A 21,273-nucleotide genomic window follows, 5' to 3' on the forward strand; every position below is an offset into this window, starting at 1 on the left:
GTACCCCAGCCCCGTACTTGTACGCACCGTACCCCAGCCCCGTACTTGTACGCACCGTACCCCAGCACCGTACCCCAGCCCCGTACTTGGACGCACCGTACCCCAGCCCCATACTTGGACGCACCGTACCCCAGCCCCGTACTTGTACGCACCGTACCCCAGCACCGTACCCCAGCCCCGTACTTGGACGCACCGTACCCCAGCCCCGTACTTGGACGCACCGTACCCCAGCACCGTCCCCCAGCATCACGTATGTACGGACCTTACAACAACATTGCGTATGCGAGCACGGTACAACAACATCGCGTATGGACGCACCTTACATACACAACAACTCGTACTGAACCAGGACACTGTAAAACAGCACAAGGAGGGTCAATTCGACTCGCGCAACACCACAAAACACGTCTACAGTACAAATAAACATAAAAATTACTGACCTGGCACATCCAAACAGGTAAACAGAGGCCCAAACTCACAACCACCTCTTATAACACACCCACCAAAATTTCAAACTCAGGCCCACCCACAAATGGACCAATAAAAAGGGCCCACACACACAAACCATGAGCCATTGCAACAGACTCACAGCAGCTACAGAGCACACCCCAACAACTGCACCCATACACCTTAACATATACACCTTCACACACACACCTTCACACATACCCCCTCTTCACATTCCCACACACACCTTCACATTCACACCCACACACCCACAACCATCCACACCCTCACCCCACACCATGCCCACAGACAGGAATCCAAAGTTCACAAGGGAGGAGCTGGACATCCTTGTCAATGAGGTCATCAGAGTCGAGCCACAGCTCTTTGGAACATTGGTCAGACAGACCAGCATAGCCGAAAAATCACGCCTGTGGCAGAGGATCGTCGATAGGGTGAATGCTGTTGCACCCATCAGAAGGACAAGGAAAGAATGCCAAGCCAGGTGGTACGATCTGTGGAGGGCAGTCAAGCAGAAAATGAACGAGGACTACGCCCAGAGCAACATCACTGGAGGTGGGCTGCCCCGCAGACCGGTACATTACCATCCCTGAGAGGAGAAGGTGATGGCCCTGCTTCCGCCGGTGGGAGTACACGGAGTCGAAGGAGTTGCAGAGCCTGGTGAGTACACAAACAACTTACGTAACATGGGGTAATGGCATCCACACCCCAACTACACCAAATGCACACAACTACCCCCAAGCCCTCACTGGACACCACCACACTCAAAAACAACGCTCATGCCACTAACATGTGTATGCCCCATCCACAAAGCAAGGCCATGCCATGTCCAGGCTACACGAAGCACAAACCCAAGACTGGATGTCCGGGATGCTGGGAGGGTGGGTCTCACAAAACACATTGTTCAACTCTGAATCAGACACCAATGCCCTCAGCCCATATGGCCCAGGGACATGCCCATGCACCATGCTCAATGCACAGGGACTGGTAAAGTACTGACAAGGTAGCTGACACTTGGCCCTGCTGTAGGCAGCACAAGGCCCTCCTGTGACAACTGTAAACTCAAACACCAACACCACAAGCTCAGACATCTAGGACAGGAACTCACACTCACTGTCATGGCAGCATGCACCATGAGGGGACAGATACATCACCTGGGAGACCCACTGCCAAATCACACTACACCCACCAGCAGGCCCTGTCACACACACCCCTTACACAAGCACACACCCCCAGGGGCAGGCAATGGATTTACCCACTCTCACAATGGACATGTGATACAACAAGATCAATCCATAGCCAAAGAAGCATCCAAGGCAAAAATCTACATGTCAAACACTCAGGGGAACATATCAATCTGTCCCCCGCAACATACCCATCCAAAAGTGAACAGTGAGGGGAATGCTAGGCACATACAACTACCTGGAGGAACTGTGCCAACTTGAATATGTATGAAACATGGATGTCGCATGAAACAGCATTAATATTGTCTCTCTCTCACACACAGGGCAACGTCATGGATCTCCCCCCAACAATGGGGGGGAAGAATCACAGTCCTAGGCTCGGGAGGAACCTGATCCCACCGGCAGCGACGCCTCTCAACACTCCGTGGATGACCCCAACCCACCTGGACCCTCTGGTGTCCAAGCCCCTGCAGCACCTGCTTCAGGTACATCTGTGCCAACCACCACCCCGATTCTTGCCACATCCCAGGAGACACCCAGGAGCCCTGCCCACACTGAACAACTGAGCCAGTCTGGCCTGGAGGGACAAAGTTCGCCGGGCACCCAGAATGAGGCAGACAACCCCGCAACTGCCATCCCTCAGGGGTCCCGTAGACCTGATGTGTCCACAACGGCAGGCCAGGCTCGTGTGGGCAGGGGTGGTGGGAGTGGAGGCAGGCGGAGGCGAGAACCTGACCAGCCAGCTGAAGGGACCGGTATGTCACACATACGCAACATCATGGACGCATACCGGCGTGACACCAGGGCCATCAGCCAGGTAGTGGAGACCCTCACAGAGATTAAGAACCAGCAGGCCGAGCAACACGCCAGTCAACAACAACACCAAGGACGGATGGAGGCAAGACTGGCTGAGATCCTGGTGGTGCAAACGGACAAAAGCTGTTCACTCTGTCGGATCGCCGACAACATGGCCAACCCTCCCTGTGCCACCAGGCGAAGACCACCGCCAGCCACAGGGAGGGAGGAGGAGGAGGATTCGTCTGATGGAGCGTCCCAAACATCGTCAAGGCCTGCATCTGAGGGTCCCACGAGGAAGGTGGGTGGTCCATGGAAAAGACCGTGAGAGGCAGCGGACCATCCCCATCTCCCAGGTCACCTGGCCTGGCACCTGGCCTTCATGCGCAACAGCAGCACCTCATTCATTGACATTCTCTGCCACATGGACTTGCTGGTCACAGTCTGACCAATGATGACAAACACTGTGTTCTGGACTCTGATGACTTCAAATGCCAAGGATCCCATCTAACCCTGTGAACTTTGGATTCTAGGCACACTCTATAGCACCTATTTTCCCCCACAATACACGCCCCCCACCGAGAATAAAACTACATTTCTTTAATTAGATGTTGCTGTCATTTTGCATGAGTCCACAACATATGTGTGGGGAAATGTCAAACTATGCCTCAGTGTTGAACTAACTCCAGCCATCCATACCCTGGGATCTGAGTCCGGTACAGGACACACATGGGTCACAATGTATCATCCAATACAGACATGGAGCACAATACTCACCCGTGATGGCCTCAAGCTGCTGAGGGGGGGCTTGCAATACTGTGCGGACAGACCAATTTGGAAGAGTATCATTAAGGTGTAGAGGTCATGGTTCATGTGGAGGTTCCCGGGGAGGGAGTCCCAGGTATGTTTAGCCAGGTGGGAGAACTATGTCCTGCATGCTGGAGTTCGGTGGATGTGAAGAATGTTGGCCAGGGCAAGGTTCGATGCACGGAGTTGACCCAACGGGGTCTTGGATGACAGACGCCAAAGACTGGTTTGGGTTCTGGGGTTGTGGACTGCCTCCTGAGTGTGGGTGAGGCGTGTGAAGGTCATCCTGCAGCAGACAGTGATCCATTGCAGCTATCTCAGGTGGACGGTGATGTGGCTGGGGTGCGGGATGTTGAAGCTGAGGTGTGCAGATGCACCTTGGATGTGGACAAGTTTTCCGGGAGTTTGGCTGTACTTGCTCCGTAGATGGCGGGACTGTAGTTGAAACGGCTGGTGTCGTGGACCTGGGAGACGGTCTGTCTTGCCTTGGAGTGGATCTATCTGTGGATCATGTGCATCATGCGGAGGGTGTTGCAGCATGAGGTACAGATGCTGGTGAGTTGCATGGCAATTGTGAGCGATGAGTCCATGATGCACACTATCTTGTGTGTGTGGCCACTGGATGCTGGTGCAGTGCCCTAGCGGGTGGGACACAAGGAGTTGACCCAGCTGTAAGGGGACAATCCTCAGATGATTACCTCAGTCCTGTACAAGTCCAGCCTCAGGTGGCTGATGTTCAGCCATTCATCAACGGACCTCATGCCTTCTTGAAGGTTGGAACTGGCAATGGCTGTGTCTTTGGTGAGGATGAGGAGCAGCTGGCTGTCAATGGCATACGAGATGATGATGAGGTGGTGTGCGCATGTGATGGTGGAGAGGGGGGTCATGGACACATTGAAGATTGACACGCTGAGAGATGAGCCCTGGGCCATGTGCCAGATGACGCCACTGTACTACATGCTGAAGGCTTGAGTCCCACTCCCATGGCCTTGCTGATGAGCTACTTGGTAATTTCATCCTGGTCCATCCCCTGGATAACAGTGTTGGAGATGTGTGAGCTGACAGTGTGTGAGCACATCGTGCATAATGCTGTGGAGAGGTCAAGGGGGGTGGCCTCACCATTGTTGAGCAGGGCAAAGTTGTCGGTGTTGGTGGCAATGATGACGGTGGCAGTGGGGTGATTACTGTGGAAGACGGTCTTGTGCAGGTTGCCTGGAGCTCTTTGCGTGGAGGAAGTTTGTCAGTTGCTCGTTGACTGTCTTCCTGATGACATTTGCTGGCTAGGGAAGCACGTTGAGGTTCCTTGAGAGCCAGCGTTCCTGCCGTCCATTGTCTAAGAAGGGCCTGGGTCACTGCATGCCTCTATCTACCATGGAATGTGGCTAACTCCAATGATACATAGATGATGTGCTGGACGGGGGCTACAAGGATGGGGAATGATGTGGTTGAGATGTTGTGTGGGAAGGGTCCTGATGGAGATCCCCAGGGGATGTTGCACATGAGCCGAGTATTGTATCTGCTGATGATGGAAGTCCAAAACCTGAGGGTGGTTGGTCCCACGTATAATAGTGCGTTCTGCCTCTGTGTGCCAAGGCTTGCGTGTATGTCCATGAGCTTGCAGTGGTAGAAAGTTGCAAGGGATTGGCTCAACCTTGCAAGGGTGGGGTGTCTTTTGGATGGAGATCTGATGTCAGTGCACTCACAATGCTGATGAGCTCCTTGACGTTGTGCGGTTTTTAGGGCCTCGGCCCCATCTGAAGGATCTCCAATTGTCCTTGCTGATGATATGGTGATGGCTGTGTGTGCCGTTTGCCAGGGTTGTAAGGCCACTGATGGTTATTTGTGTTGCAAGCTGTGCACAAGAGTCCTGCTAGACGTGTATGAGTCCAGTAGGTCTGTCTTGTCCCAGGTGGCTTAATTGTTGATGTACGTCACAGGAAAGTCCGTCAACGTGGCTAGATTGTTGGATCAGTTGCTGATCCAGTGTGTGAGGTTGCAGAGTGTGGCGGTGGTGTTGGTTCCAGTCTCCCACACAGCATATCTGCGTTGACTTACATCAAGCATCTTTGGGGGATTGGTAGCGGGGTGTGTGGCAGTGTGTTGCCCGTCAAAGACGTGGATGCTAATGTGGATGGACCAATGATGGATGCTGATGTGGTTCTCATCCAGTCAGAAGTTCCTGGCCCACAGCCACATGTATCCTGTGGATGTGAGGGCGTGTGTGACGATGGACGTGTTGATGGCTTTGCGGAATTGTGGATGTAGGCCTGGAGATCTGTAGATGAGTGTTACTCTGAGGGTTTGCAGGGGGTTTGTGCCAAACCGGATTTGTGACCCTGAGTGAGTACCTGGGAATAGATATCAATTCATCCTCCGGGATTGTTAGTGCCGTCCCTGCGGGTGCTCTTGTATCTCCAAACAGCAGAGGGTGCTATCAAAGTCATCATCCAAACAATTACATACAAGACTAAATTAGCTGAAATCAATGCTGAACTTGCCGAGAACAGGGAGTATCTTATGAAGCAGAAAATAACTAAACTTCAAAAAGATATCAAGAAGTTTTCGACAGAAAAGGTATATCCCTATCTTAAAGCAGATTATACCTCCACAGTTACTAGTTACTCGTCAGACGAGAGTTCAGGACCTTCTAGACGAGGCTCCTCTACTAATAGTGATTCAAGCACAGGGAGTTGGAATAACAACAATAGGAAAGCAAGACCTTTCCAGCAGCCAGACTATCCGGCATTCAATATGCCTCCTTTTCAGGGACACCCCCCCTTCTGGCAATTTCCTATGTATCATCAAGGCCCTCCCCCGCCCTTTTTCCCACCCAGGAATGAACAACCTTTTTTAGACAGAGGCTGGGGCAGAGGAAGAGGGCGACAGCAAAAAAGAGTACAATGGCAGGAGCAACCTCCGAGGACAGTGGAAACCAGGAGCCAAACCAGGGACAAGAGAGACTGATGATCAATCTATCCACCAGAACTCTCACCCCCGTGGAAGAAAGAGTGCTCCAGAAAGGCCTGGGGTTTGTCCCGACGCCCAAGACAGATAGATTTCGTGACACCTGCGAGATCCAGAATTTATTTCGCAAGATTAGGCTGAAGGCGTTTTTTCAGGACCATCTACCACCTAGTCACGAAGATTCTGGCCTTCATAGACCATCTACCTTCACGCCTACAAGGAGTATGGTCCCACCGGAAGTACTGACCTTTGAGAAGGCAGTCTTGAAGGATTTAAATGTGGATACTAATCCAGTACCTTTCCAGAACTTATCTACTAGTGAGAAGTTGGCCATAAGAGACCTGGCGAACGACAACACTATCGTCATAAAACAAGCAGATAAGGGTGGGGCCACTGTTATCATGTCCTCAGTTGACTACGATATTGAATGTCGTAGACAACTTACCAACACTAGATATTACACGCCCATCAAAGAAGACCCTACCCCGCGGCTGACCCGGACCATAGGCTCTATGGTCTTCATGGCCGAGCTAGAAGGGTGGATTTCTGAGAAAAAAGCAAATTTCCTTATAGCTAAGGAACCAGTGATCCCCTTCTTCTACTGTCTGCCTAAAATTCACAAAGGAATATCCCCTGTACCTGGACGACCTATTGTATCAGGTATAGGGTCTATTCTGGAACCACTATCACAGTTTGTTGACCACTTTATCCAGCCCTTGGTCAGAGCTACTCCCTCATACATTCAAGATACCTCTGATGAGGGGGAGGAGCCTAGCGCGCAACCAAGATGGCCGCGTAGGTGCGAGGCTCCCGAGGACCTCCGCGACCTCCTGCATAAATCCTGACATAATCCTGTCCCAGATGAGGGGACTGTATTTGTGAGCCCGAGCAGAGGTGACGCCCGTTTTCCGTTTTTAAATCGGACCTCGGACACCGTCAGGAGCATCGATTGAGGTTTGCGGCCTTCTCCACACCGGCCCCCCGTACTGGAGTTGTGGGGCGATCTGGACACAAAGTGAACAACAGCGGCGGGCAAGGCTGGGTGACTCGCGTACCCCGCACTTTCACTTTCGCTTTTGCGCCCTCCTTGCTGCCAGGCGAGGTTGGGTTGCGGGGCGGTGTGCGGTGGTGTGGTCTCGCTGGGGTGCCCTGCCGGTCCGCCAGCTGCGGTCCGTCCTGCGGAGCGGTGGTCGCTCCCCCCTGGACCCCTTGAACTGGATTGTCGGCCCCCCGTTTCTTGAGGAGATTGACTCGTCTTGGGGATTGAAACCATGTCCACAAAACAAGATGGCGATCGGGCTAAGATAAAATCGACCCGCCGTGGCGCGGCCCAGCAATCCAACAGTATGGACCGCTACACCCTCCAGAAGGGATCCCCAGAGGCGCCGCGTAGGTCCCCCACGGGCCCGACTGATGCTTCCGCTCTGCCCACGGACCTGACCCTCCGAGACGTCATGGGTGCCATCGCCGAGATGAAGGCCTCGGTGGACCAGCGCTTCGACACTCTGGCGCAGAAGATTGACTCGGTCCTCGTGGATGTGGGCCTCGTGAGGGCTGATTTGTCTAAAACCAACGACCGGGTCGACTCTTTGGCCCACTCTACCACGGGCCTCACAACGGACGTAGCGGCCCTCCAACAGGAGGTGCGCAGGCTTGGCCAGGCGAGCGCCCTGATGAATCGTCGGCTGGAGGATTCCGAGGGTCGGGCCCGGAGGAACAACGTCCGCATTATCGGGGTGCCGGAGGGACGCGAGGCGGAGGCAGCGGATCTATTTGTTGAGGACCTGGTTCTCACCCATCTCCAGCCTCGGGGGCTGAGTAAATTCTTTGCGGTGGAGCGTGCCCACAGGGTCCCCGGGGGTAGGCCTAAGGTTGGAGCCCCTCCGAGACCTCTCATCGCCCGGATCTTCAATTTTCGGGACAGAGACGCTATCCTACAGACTTCCAGGCTACAAGGGCCGGTCAAACTTGACAATATGGACATCAATTTCTATCCTGACTTCACTCCGGCAGTCCAAAAGCAGAGACTGAGCTTTCTCGGTGTTAAACGTCGCCTAAGGGACCTGAATCTCAAATATGCGATGCTTTTTCCAGCTAAGCTGAGAGTGGAGGTGGATGGCCACACGCACTTTTTTGATCGACCCGATGTGGCCGGGGACTGGCTAGACACTTTGCCCGGAGATCGGGACCGGGGGGGTGGGGGGGGTGCGGTTGGTGGGGAGGGCCCGCCGGATCAGGACTGAGGGACTAATGGTAGGCCTTGCTCTGGACTGCGTTGTTGTCACTATTGACTGTTAGGGTAAGTTCCCCTCCTGTGGAGGTCGTGTGGGGTCTCTTGGGGGATCTCCCTCCTCCTCTGGGGGACTAGTTAGTTTTCTTATCTATGGGGCGACAGGCACACTGCACTTTGGGGGGGCTGTTTGGGCTCATGCAGGGGTGCAGGGTGGGGGGAGTTCTGTTGGGTTGGGTGGGTTGGGGTGGGGTGTGGTTCGTTTCTACCGCAAGGCAAACCCGTTATTGTATTGTTGTTTTTGAGATGCTCTGGGGGGGACAAATGATGGCTTCGTTATGTGATGGGGGGTAGGGATTTGACTTTGTTGTCCTGGAATGTTAACGGACTGGGTGATAGGATCAAGCGGGGTGTGGTCCTGCAGTATTTGAAACGGATTTCGCCTGATGTGGTCTTTCTGCAGGAGACACACCTTATTGGTAACTCCTTTTGTGCCATGAATCGCCGTGGCTTTCGCTTGGTGGCCCACTCGGGCTTTACATCAGGCTCGCGGGGGGTGGGCATCATGATCAAGACCTCGCTCCCGCTAGAAATAGACGAGGTGCGCCATGATGAGAGGGGACGCTACACTGTCTTGGTGGGGAGGATGGAGGGCAGGGTAGTTGTCTTTGTCTCTGTGTACGTCCCACCGGGGCTACAGTCCACCACCTTTGCAGATCTGGGACGCCTCCTTCTTGACCTCCCGGGGGGGCTTCTGGTGGTTGGGGGGGATTTCAATGCGGTGGCTTCTGGGACTATGGATCGTCATCCCCCTAGGGACCTCCCCCGGGCACAGGCGTGGTTAGCGGGCCTTTTGGACACACTGGGATTGGTGGACTGCTGGCGTTTAAAGCATCCCACCCAGCTGCAGTACACCTTCCATTCGGGTGCCCACGGTAGCCTCTCGCGGCTTGATTATGTCCTTGTCCCTGCGGCCTATGCTGGGAGGGTGGGAGAGGTGCGCCATCTGGCGCGGGGTATTTCAGATCATTCCCCGCTCCTGTTGCACTTGGGTGTCTTCCCGAGGGGAGAGGGCAGGGTAGCCCCAATCAATGCTTGGTACCTGCGTGACCCCACTATTCGCGCTGACCTGATTAAATCATTGCAACGGTATTTTGAGGAGAATGTGGGGTCCGTTCCGTCGGCTATCTCCCTGTGGGAAGCCTTTAAAACAGTTCTCAGAGGGGAGGCCCTCTCCTTTATCTCCCATGCCCGCAGACGCGCACAGGAGGAGGTGACCCGGGTGGAGGCCGAAATTACTGAATTGGAGGGGGATCTGGGGAGTGGGGTGACTGACGCGGCGCTGCATGTTCTACACCTTAAACAGGCGGCCTATAGGGCCCTCGTCACGGAGGCGGCCAGGGGCCTTAGCAGAGAGCAACAGGGGCGACTGTATGATGTGGGTGATAAGGCTGGCAAACTGATTGCGTGGTTGGATAAGAAGGAGAGAGCTAGTCGTGTGGTCCCGCTGATTGAGAGGATGGATGGTGTACGAATTACTGAGCCGGAAGGCATTGTTTCTTGCTTCGCGGATTATTTCCGCGAGGTATATTCTCCGGTCTCTCCCTGCTCGGAGGAGGACTCCCATGCCCTGCTGCGGGACATCGCGCTGCCCTCGCTTTCAGTGGAGGACAGGGATTCGTTGGATGCCGCTCCCACCTCGGATGAAATCGCCCTCGCCATACGCTCGGTCGCCTCGGGCAAGGCCATGGGCCCGAATGGCCTTCCTATCGAATTGTATAAGCTGCGACCGGATGTACTGGCACCTCACCTCCGTGCGATGTTCCTTGCGGCCCACTCGCGGGGCTCCCTCCCGCCGGACCAACGTCTAGCTACCATCGTGGTTATCCACAAGGAGGGGAGACCGCGAGACCGTGTTACATCCTATCGGCCGATCTCGCTCTTGAATGCGGAGCCTAAAATCCTCGCCAAGGTGCTTGCCAACCGGCTGGTCGGCGTGGTGGGCGATCTGGTCCACCAAGACCAGTCCGGCTTCATTCCCCATCGCAACACGGCTCTTAACTTGCGGCGCTTGCACGGGGTGCTCGCGCGTGTTCCATTCGTGCGGGAGCCGGCCATCTTGGCGTCCTTGGACGCCACCATGGCGTTCGACACGCTCGAGTGGCCGTACATCTGGGCGATGTTGGCGAAATTTGGATTTGGCCCGGGATTCATCAGCTGGGTCAAATTGTTGTACTCTGACCCATTGGCGCAGGTGGTGGTGAATGGTCGAGTCTCGGCCCCATTCGTGCTGGGACGGGGCACGCGACAGGGTTGCCCCCTGTCACCGCTCCTGTTTGCACTGGCCTTGGAACCCCTGGCGGAGTGGCTGCGGTGGCACCCTTCTATCCGTGGTCTCCGTTGGACCCCTGAGTATGAGGACCGCGTGTCCCTCTACGCCGACGACATCCTGTTGTACTTAGCCTCCCCTGTAAATCACTGATTGTCCTGGTCGATGTTCTGCGCTCCTTCGGCCGTAACTCAGGTCTTGTCATCAACTGGGCTAAATCCTGTATCTATGTTCTTTCCGGGGAGGCTCCTGTTCTCCCGCGGGGCTGCTCGATCCAGATTGCCTCGCAGGGGTTTCGTTACCTGGGCGTCTATATTACGCTGGACCCGGTGGCCCGCTACGAGCGGAATTTGCTTCCCCCCCTCCAGCGCTTGAAGGAGGACGTCGTGCGCTGGCGGCGCTTGCCGCTTTCACCGCTCGGCCGGGCGGCATTGTTCAAGATGATGTCCTTGCCGCGCTTTTTGTATGCTCTCCAGAACTCGATGGATCTGGTCCCGGCGCGTTACTTCCGTGAGGTGGAGAGTTTGCAGCGCCGCCTGTTCTGGGACGGGAGGCCGCGTATGGCCCTGGCAAAGTTGACGCTCCCGTGGTATGACGGAGGGATTGCCCTCCCGGATATTAAGCGGTATTACTGGGCCTCCCAATTAGCTGCAATTAATCATGGCCTTTACGGGCCCGCCTTAAACCCGGCATTTGAAATGGACAAGATGCTCCTGCCCGGTGGCGATTATAATCGAGCGCTCTATACTAGCGTGCCCGATTCCCGCCTTACGGGACCCACGCGTGTCATGGTGCGAGTATGGCACGCGGCCAATGCAGCTATGGGATGGAAGGACCGTTTGACCCGGGCGTCACCGTTGTATGCGTCTGAAAGGTTGGGCTCCCTATGGACCTCGAAGGGCTTCGATAGGTGGGACACGATAGGCATTAGTACAGTGGGGGACCTCTGGACGAGGGGAGGATTCAAAACATTTGAGACACTGCAGGCGGAGTTTCAGCTGCAGGGCAGTGAATACTTTCGATACCTGCAGGTCCGTCACGCTCTGGGTTCAGTCTTCCCAGACGTGGCCGCCATCCCGGAGTCCTCCCCATTGGAGGATAGAGTGCTAGATGGCCACGTTCCGGACAGCACGATCTCCCTCATCTACAAGAAGTTGATTAATGACCGCTCGGGCTTACTGACTGGGCTCCGCGAGGCTTGGGTTGCCGATGGGTTGGAGCTGGACGACGAGGACTGGATTTCCGCGGTGGCCTCCCCGAAGGAGGTGGCCATCCCGGCTCGCCTTCGCTTCGTCCAGCTTAAGATACTTCACCGGGTGTACATGACGGGGCCAGGGCTTCTGCGTATGGGCTATGCCGAGGATGGACTGTGTAGGCGTGGGTGCGGTGCATTGGCGACTTTTTTACATATTCTGTGGGAATGTCCGAGGGTGGAGCGATTCTGGCGTGGTGTGCATGAGGTCCTGCGAGCGGTTACGCATGTCGTGCTGGTGCCTGAAGCAAGGAGATGCCTGCTGAATGTGTGGGAACCAACCGACTACTCGGTTCCACAGACGCGATGGGTGACGCTGGGTTATATGATCGCTAAACGTGACATCGCTCAACTGTGGGGATCCCAGAGGCCCCCGGCAGTATCGGCCTGGAAAGAGCACATGGATTGGTGCATGTTCCAAGAGAAGGTTGTGTATGTGGCGCGGGGTAAGCCTGGGGCGTGGCTGAAGGTGTGGGGCCCCTGGAACGCCTACCGCGGGGGTATTTGCGAGCCGCCATTGTTGCCTCCCGCTTCACCAGCTCCGTCCCCCTAGATGACCCCCTCCCCCAATCCCGGGCACAGTGTTTTCCCAGTCCCGGACCTATTTCCCTTCCCCTCCTTCGATTTTAGTATATGGTTGGGGTCCCCCCATTTGAGGAGCATATGTTGTCACTCTTGCTCTCGGGTTGCCTTGCGGGTGTGGTTTTATGTTGTTAGTGTTGTATAAAACGAAACCGTATTGTGGGCTCAGAGTCATGTGGCCCACGTTGTTGATACCTCCTGCTTTAGCGTCTCTGTAACGCCAAGTGCCTTATTGTATATATGTCACTAATTGCTGTCACTTTAGCGGTCGGCCGGAAGGTTGTAGGCCCATACCTGTATATATTCGAGATTGTAATAAACGGTTTAAAAAAAAAAAAAAAAAAAAAAAAAAAAAAAGATACCTCTGATATTCTCCGACTTCTGGAAGGGTTTCAACACCCACAGGAGATAAACCTCTTGCTGACATTGGATGTTGAGGCGTTATATACTAACATACCCCAACAAGCCACCCTCCAAGTGATCGAGGATGCACTGAGTAGCAGTGAGCGTATTTCCACTACACCTGTACCATTCATAATGGAATGCGCGAGCCTTGCTTTGACTCAAAACTTCTTTGAGTGTAACACACAATTGTACCATCAAACCCAGGGTACTTCCATGGGCAGTACATTCGCGCCGAGTCTGGCATGTATGTACATGTCAGCCTTCGAAATTAGGGCAATCCATCATCCTACCAATCCCTACTCGGCGAATGTACTGCTCTGGAAAAGGTTTATTGACGACATCTTGATCCTGTGGAAGGGAGATTACACGAAATGCACAGAATTCTGTACTTGGATAAATACATTAAATCCCTATTTGAGATTTACCCATACCATTTCAGACACAGAAGTTCCCTTCTTGGATTTACTCATCCGCCTTGAAGGAGAAAAGATCTCTACGAGTCTATATCGTAAACCCACAGATAGGAATAGTCTCCTCTTATTCAGCAGTTACCATCCAAAGTCGTTGAGGGAAAATCTGCCCTTCGGACAATTTTTACGTATCAGAAGGAACTGCAGTTCTGTGGTAGACTATCAGAAAGAGTCTTCTACTCTTATGAATGACCTGATTAAGCGAGACTACCCCACACAGGTCGTGTCTCGTGCTCGCAAACGAGCAAGAAACAACAATAGAGAGAGTCTACTAGACGTCAATATTAAGGAACCTGACCAATCCTTAACCTGTGTTACCACCTTCACCCCTGACTCTAACAGGATTAAGGCGATCATCAAAAAACACTGGGGTATTCTCAACACTGGAGATCTAGACCTGGAAATCCCTAGGTTCGCATTCAAGCGCACAAATAACCTGAAGGACCTACTAATACATACTAGGCCCAGGAAATCAGTCGTTGGGTCTCAAAGACTGCTGTGGGATTTACCTCCAGTTAAGGGTCACTACCCCTGCGGGTCGTGCGCCATGTGCCCACAGACACGCACTAGTAAAGAGTTGACACTCACTAATGGCGTAACCTGGCAAATCCACAAACATACCAATTGCAACTCAAAAAATTGCATTTATCTCATGATTTGCCCATGTGGCTTACCATATATAGGCATGACTACGCGTGCAGTAAAAACTCGCATGCTGGAACACAAAAGTAATTTCAGATGCGCGAAGACAAACACTAAAATGACGACTCATTACAACCTGGAACGACATGCTCCCACCTCATTTCAATGGGTGGTTTTAGAATCCCACCCGCATATGTCAAAAAAAGCCCTCTTTAGACTCGAACAACGTTGGGTCCTAAGATTGGCTGCTGATACTACTGGCCTTAATGAAGACATTCCGTGGAGCATGCTTACTTGAGTTAGGCTACTATCCCCCTGACTTTTCATATTCTATGAGCCTGAATTCCTCGCCAAGAGGCACACTTGTTGTGGTTGCTCCAATGCCCCTCACAACCACTGCTGGCCCCTGGTAGCAATATTGTTGGTAATTCTTGCACCATGGGCTCTCTCCTTTGTGCTAGTTGCCGCAAAAAAATCACCATACTCTTGGGTCTTGAGCGCCATTTGAGCAACAGGGTTGACAACCCTGTGTACGAACCTCCTCAATGCTTGTAATTGTACCACTTCGTGCCTGATACTAACCGAGATCTACAGCACATAGCGCTTACGTGGATACATTTATTTAATCAGGGGGCCTTAGATTGAGTCATGTACGAATGTCATGTACGAATGTCATGTACGAATGTATTGGTTTTCCGGGAACCGGTCTTTTCTCGTGCGGGGGTTCGCTTCGCTTACGAGTCTCTATAGCAACCACCTGGTTATTCCCCTTTTGATTGACACATTCCGAGGGGAGCAACCCATTGGGTGTCACGTGACCACGCCCTTAATGGGTGTGACCGCTTCACATGCACGCGAGGGATAGGGATTCCCCGTCGCGTACTAGTTCCCATAGCAACCCCGTTGCATCCCCCTTCCGCCTGACATACGTCATAGTTAGCGGCCGAGTGGTTGAGACGTGGCCACGCCTCTACCGGATGCGACCGCCCCACACGTACCCGCGTAGCACGCCGACCTGCTTTCATAACTTGGAGCGAGTCGAGCTTACTATCACCAGACTCGAGCGGCTGGCGGGGCCTTAGGTATACGGTAACGTTTTCACAACGAAATCGTGAGTACTTTCAGTTGTTTTGTCCATCTATGAGTTAGATTGTGCTTTTCTTAGTCTCAGTTGGCAGAGTAATTTATAGGAGAGACTGGTCGGACATGCAATGTTATTGCGCTTAGTATGGTCGTTACCTTAGTGCCTCACTGATCTATACTGATACTAGATCGTTTACACTCTTAATTGCCATGCACATGTGCTTACGTGCAGGATGGCTGGTTTATGTAACCATTGTTTGATTAGTACTATACCATCACAGGTACACGCATACCCACTTCCTAGTTTATGTGTTTATTGACCATTGAAGCAAACTTTTGCCCTCGTGTGATTGGGTTACAGTTCAAAGTTTTGCATGCCCAAGTATACCATGAGGTGCCCAACCACTAAGGTTCCTAAAACTCACATTGGGTGCCTTTGATGTATATTTACCTGACGTATCTGTTGTTTGTTTTTTATCCACTCTCCTCCTTTTAGGACACTAAAATTTAGTGCCTTCCTACCCTGGCCTCATTTTCTCCACAGCCTAAGAGGGTGAGTTTATGCTAGATTGCTTCCGACAAATTGATGCAACCTCGCTGGGGTTGATCTTTGAGGTGGCTTTTAATTCAGTATTTGCTGTCAGCCTTGATAAAGTCCTACAAATATTTGCTCACAATCGACGCATGCCACGGTTTTATGTCTGACATCACCTATTGTCTCAAGTAAACCTGATGCCTCGAATTGTTTATTATGACAATGATTTTAACTTTTTGTTTCTTCCACAGGTTGTGTGTTCTTGTTATTCACGGTACCACACGTTTTTAGGGTGCTGTACGTGTGGCCAACACTGACACCTCTTAGAGGTTGTGGCCACCACCAAAAAGGTGCAGGTAGCCGTATATGCTTGTTTATTGGTCCTGAAGAATTGCCATTTAATATAATACAAGGCAAGAAACATGTCGACCTTTTTATCCCTTTAGCACATATTACTCACATACCTAATGGTGAGAGATGTGCGGATTGTTTGATTTTAATCAGGGTGGTGACCATACTTTATTAAAATTGTTTGAAGTGGATCACCTACCCCTGTTTTAGTACACTTACCTTTCACTTCACTTGCACCTACACCATTTATCATAACTAACTGTTCCCCCCACACACCTCGCTCACCGGCGTTTGGAAATAAAGATCTCCGACAGGAAGGCCCCCTTGGGGTGCCTGATCGGGCATTGCACCGCCGGCCCGATAAGGAGCAAAGACCCGGTGATGAAGCAAGACACCCGCTTGTTGGGTGTGTGAGGGTCTTCTTTTCCAGAAGGAGTAATTTTTACTCTGATCCATCTGATTGTTTTCACATCACCCTGGGACCTGAGTGACTCTAACACACACTGCGTTAATATTAGGAACTGCATACCTTTTTGTTTACACAGCTCTTGTATCTGTCTCAGATGGCAATGAAGAAGTAGTGTGCTGAGGATGCTTTCATCCAGGTCACTGTCATGAAGGTGATGTGTGGGCCTGTTGTGTTGAGGAGGTAACAGAGTCCAATGGCGTGCTGGTGGACGGAGATGGTGTGGAGTAGGAGGGACATGACCTGGTTGGTGTGACAGGGCCTGGAAGGCGGGGCAGCGCTGTGTAGGCAGTTGGAGTTGTACACTCAGCATGCGAAGGTGTGGTGTGTGCGCTTAGGGTATGCCTGAGAGCAGGCGGTTGATTTTCGCTTGGACATTGCTTGGAGGGTGGCTGCAACATGAGACTGTTGTGTGATGTAGGTCATGCAAGGACACGAGGGTCGTGCAATGTGCACGTTGCATGCGCTGGCGGTCCTGCCTTTGGCACCGCGTGGCCGCAACAGTGGCACAGACAAGCTGATGACAGCCTAATGAATGGATGGAGGGAGGAAGGGAGGAGCATCTTGGAGGCGTGTGGGTTGCAGAATCTGGGAACTTGGTGGGCCCTTGCCGCAGGGCCCGCAGCAGTAGGCGGCATGTACTGGAAACTAGGCCGAAATTAGCACACAAAGACAAGGATGTCAGAAAGGACAACTACAACAGGCGTACGTAAAGGAAGGAGTGTCAGGTTACTCATGGCTCACCCAGAGAAAATGGATGAACAATCACCAAAGATGACTGACACAGGATCAGGAAACAGAAGGCCGAGCTGCGCACAGGAGACACAGCCTCAGCAGGCGTTGACGGCCCGTTGGTGGGAGCAACCTGCCCAAATACATACACAACCATGGACTTCATGCACAATAGAGATTATTAGCCATGAAGAATTGCATGCATGTTGCCGAACTACACATACACTCATATGCAAAATCTCTGACAACTATGCCAGAGATGACGCATGCAAAGCGTCAAGAGACCTGCATTGACAGAGATGAGGCACTTCGGAGGGTGAGGAACACCTTTATTACTCAAGCTCACACTATGGGAAATGCATCAATATGAACAGACTCACAGGTCATTTGACTGAACATGTGGGACCTACGCTGGACACCCCCTTCACAACACGGATGTTGTAAATCCAAATGAACTGGCACACAAGTTAAGGGGATGAGCCAAACCCCTCCTGCTGCACACGGAGAGGCTGCAATTCCCCATTGAACCTGTCATGGGGATGTCCCACACTATGTCCACCCGTAGCATCCCGTATGTTTCAGAGGGAAGTTTTACACACATTGATGCCTTCATCAGAATCCAAAAACCATTACGGATGACTGTCACGAAGGGTGACTGTCAATTCATGGGAGTCATGCTACATGTTATGTGCCCCATGGTGAGTAGACATGTATGCATGGTAACACAACATGCACAGAAGCAGTCCCCACACATTCCAAACACGTACCACCCCCCAAATGCCTTGATGCAATCCTTACCCAAAATGACATTTCCCCATGTCCGTGCATGGAACGCTGATTCAGCACACGTTGCAATACTCATGAGGAATAGCAGGAGGATAACGAAGACACGAGCAGACAACATGCGCAAGAACCTGGGAATGACAGACACACAAGAAGTCAGCTAAATGATTTTTCCCCACATACATGGTAATATACTAAACATGAACAATGTTGTCCCCATGCTAATTTAAAAGAAAGTGTCTCAGCTAAAATGTGTGGAATGACATAATCACTCGAGTGACACATCAGAACACACATCTAAGTCACTTAGCATACAGTCAGCTGGACACACACATTGCAACACATGTCACCCAAGGCTACAAGCGTGCACACTCAGACCCAGGGACTCACCATTATGAGAAGAAGTTGCATATGAGCTGACTCTGGATATCCTCCTCCTCACTTGCCTTGTGACCAAGCCCTTCATCCTCCACGGGTGGATGTTCCTGCTCATCCTGCTCCAGGATAAGTGGCCCTGCCTTCTCCACTGCCATGTTGTGCAGCATGCAGCACACGAGGAAGATTTTGCAGACCTTCGCCGGTGCATATGGGAGGGACCCGCCTGTCTTGTGAAGGCACCGGAATCGGCTCTACAGGAGGCCAAACGTCCTCTCAATCACTCGCCTGGTCTGCCCGTGTGCATTGTTGTACCGGTGATCTGCAGCTGATCTTGGGTTGCGGAGAGGCGTCATCAGCCATGGCATGTTGGGATAGCCAGAGTCCCCTACATGGAAACATCATGTACAAAAGTGGGTCAGGAGATGCCGTAAGAGCCAAAGATACTGCAACACACAGGACAAACAGAGTATACCCACCAACAAGACATGCTCATTTGTTGTGCAGCCACAGCATCATTTGTGGCACCCTGCTACGCCTCATGATGTAGGCATCGTGTGCTGACCCTGGAAAACGTGCACAGACATGGGAAATCAGCATGTTAGCAAGACACACCACAAGGGCATTTATAGAGTGGTAATGTTTACAGTTGCGATAGGCTACCTCCTGTGCCTGTGGTGGTACCAAAGCCACATGTGTCCCATCAATGGACCCAATGACATGGGGCATCCCTCCCAGGGCATAGAAATCACCCCTGACACCTGTCAACTCCTCAGGAGTTGGAAAATGGATGAATTCATCAAGGTGCTCCAACATGGCTGCCAAAACATCACGCAGGACACGGCTGAACATTGTCTGTGACATGCCACCAATATCAGCTATGTTGAATTGAAACATACCTGTGGCAAAAAAATGTAGGGCTGCCATCACCTTCATCTTGGGGGTCAGCATAGTAGGATACCTGTGTCGCGGTTGGAGGTGTGGTGCCACCTTTCGCGGTCAAGTCCTCAATCAACTGTTGAGTGAATCTGTAACGTCGTATGCAGGCACGTTCCCTCATGGCACCCAAGTCTGGCATTGGTCGGGGGACAGGCGGTGCCCTGCAGAAAATTGTGATGAATGACAAAGATTGAGAGCATGACAACATCAATGTCAATGAACAGAGCACATGCTCAACTGATACTACACATCTGCTAAATACAGAGTCTGGTGTGTGCAATACATCCAGGACACGTATGCTAGCTTGGTGATACTCCTACGAAAAGCCAGATACACCCGTTGATTGGCAAGTGTACGTGACATGCCCTGAAATGAGCTGGGGGCCAGTCTGAGTGAACAGCCAGAGACATCACAGGAGTGACATACATCCACATAGCTGCATTTAAAGGATGTCATCTCATACAGACAGCTGACGGCAAGCTAGACGCACAGGTCACACGGAATGTCAAACGTACAGATCCAACACATTGCAATGAAGGGGTACACGTGAAAACAGAAAACACAGACATTGAGAAGACGCAGATATGTCCTAATGTGAAAATATCATGTCCTATGCATACAGACCCTGCTTACTTGGGAATCCACATGTGGCATGGTGTGCGTAGATGTGTGCCATGCCCATCTCCACACAGACACATGTTGGATGCAGCAACAGCAGATGTAGTTGACAGAACACTAACAGCAAGCTCATGGGAACACATGTCACACACATGACATAGTCACATCGGGGCACGCTGATTGTAAAATGTCAGTTGTTAGTGTCCCTGTCCCTGGCATCAGGGGACAATTGCGGGTGGTGGTGACTGTGCCATACCAGTGATGCTGTGCTTGACACGTTTGTACTACAGGCACACATGTGCAAAGTGTGAAGGGGAAGTGTGCCACATAGTGCTCATCACACATGACATGTGTACACAGGTCATCACACATCAATTGTGCAACTACATGAGGAGACATGTGCAATATCACTGCCTGACACACCTAGGCCCTGCACATGGAAGTCTGCAATGACAATGACTTGATGTACAGCCTTGTGCGAGTCGGAGACCTCCATTCCTTTCGTGTGCGCCTCCTATCACCAGTGTAAGCGTGTGAAACGCACCGTACACACGCTCTCAGAGCGTGTGTACGGTCCGTATCACTATAGTAGTGGTGCCGTAGGAGTACGCGTGTGTGTATGGTCCATACCACGCGTACTCCTACGGCACCACTACTATAGTGATACGGACCATACACACGTCTTGTGTACGGTCCGTATCACTATAGTAGTGGTGCCGTAGGAGTACGCGTGGTACGGGGCGTACACACGCTCTCAGAGCGTGTGTACGGTCTGTATCACTATAGTAGTGGTGCCGTAGGAGTACGCATGGTACGGGCCGTACACACACGCGTACTCCTACGGCACCACTACTATAGTGATACGGACCGTACACAGGCTCTCAAAGCGTGTGTACGGTCCGTAGCACTATTGTAGTGGTGCCGTACGGGGTACGTGTGAAACACACCGTACATGTTTTTTGGATTCAAAAATTACAGAGGGGACAAGTATTAGGCCCAAAATGCATGCTGGTTGTCATGGATACAGAGATTTCAGCTGCAATGTGGCCATCATGTGGGCTTGGAAAGTCAGTTGGCCCAAAAATTACAATGTTGCAAGGTGGTGTTTGCCTTGCTATGATGCTCAAAATTTGAACCATGCAAATTCGTGTCATTGGTGTATGTTTAAAGGGATTGGAGGAAACGTAGGATGCAAATGAGTCTGACCAATCACTCTGTACTCTTGTGCATTAAAGCCCCCAGCAAGACAGATATAAGTCAGCCAGA

This window comes from Triturus cristatus, chromosome 10 (assembly GCF_964204655.1).
Source record: "Triturus cristatus chromosome 10, aTriCri1.1, whole genome shotgun sequence".
Classification (NCBI taxonomy): Eukaryota; Metazoa; Chordata; class Amphibia; order Caudata; family Salamandridae; genus Triturus; species Triturus cristatus.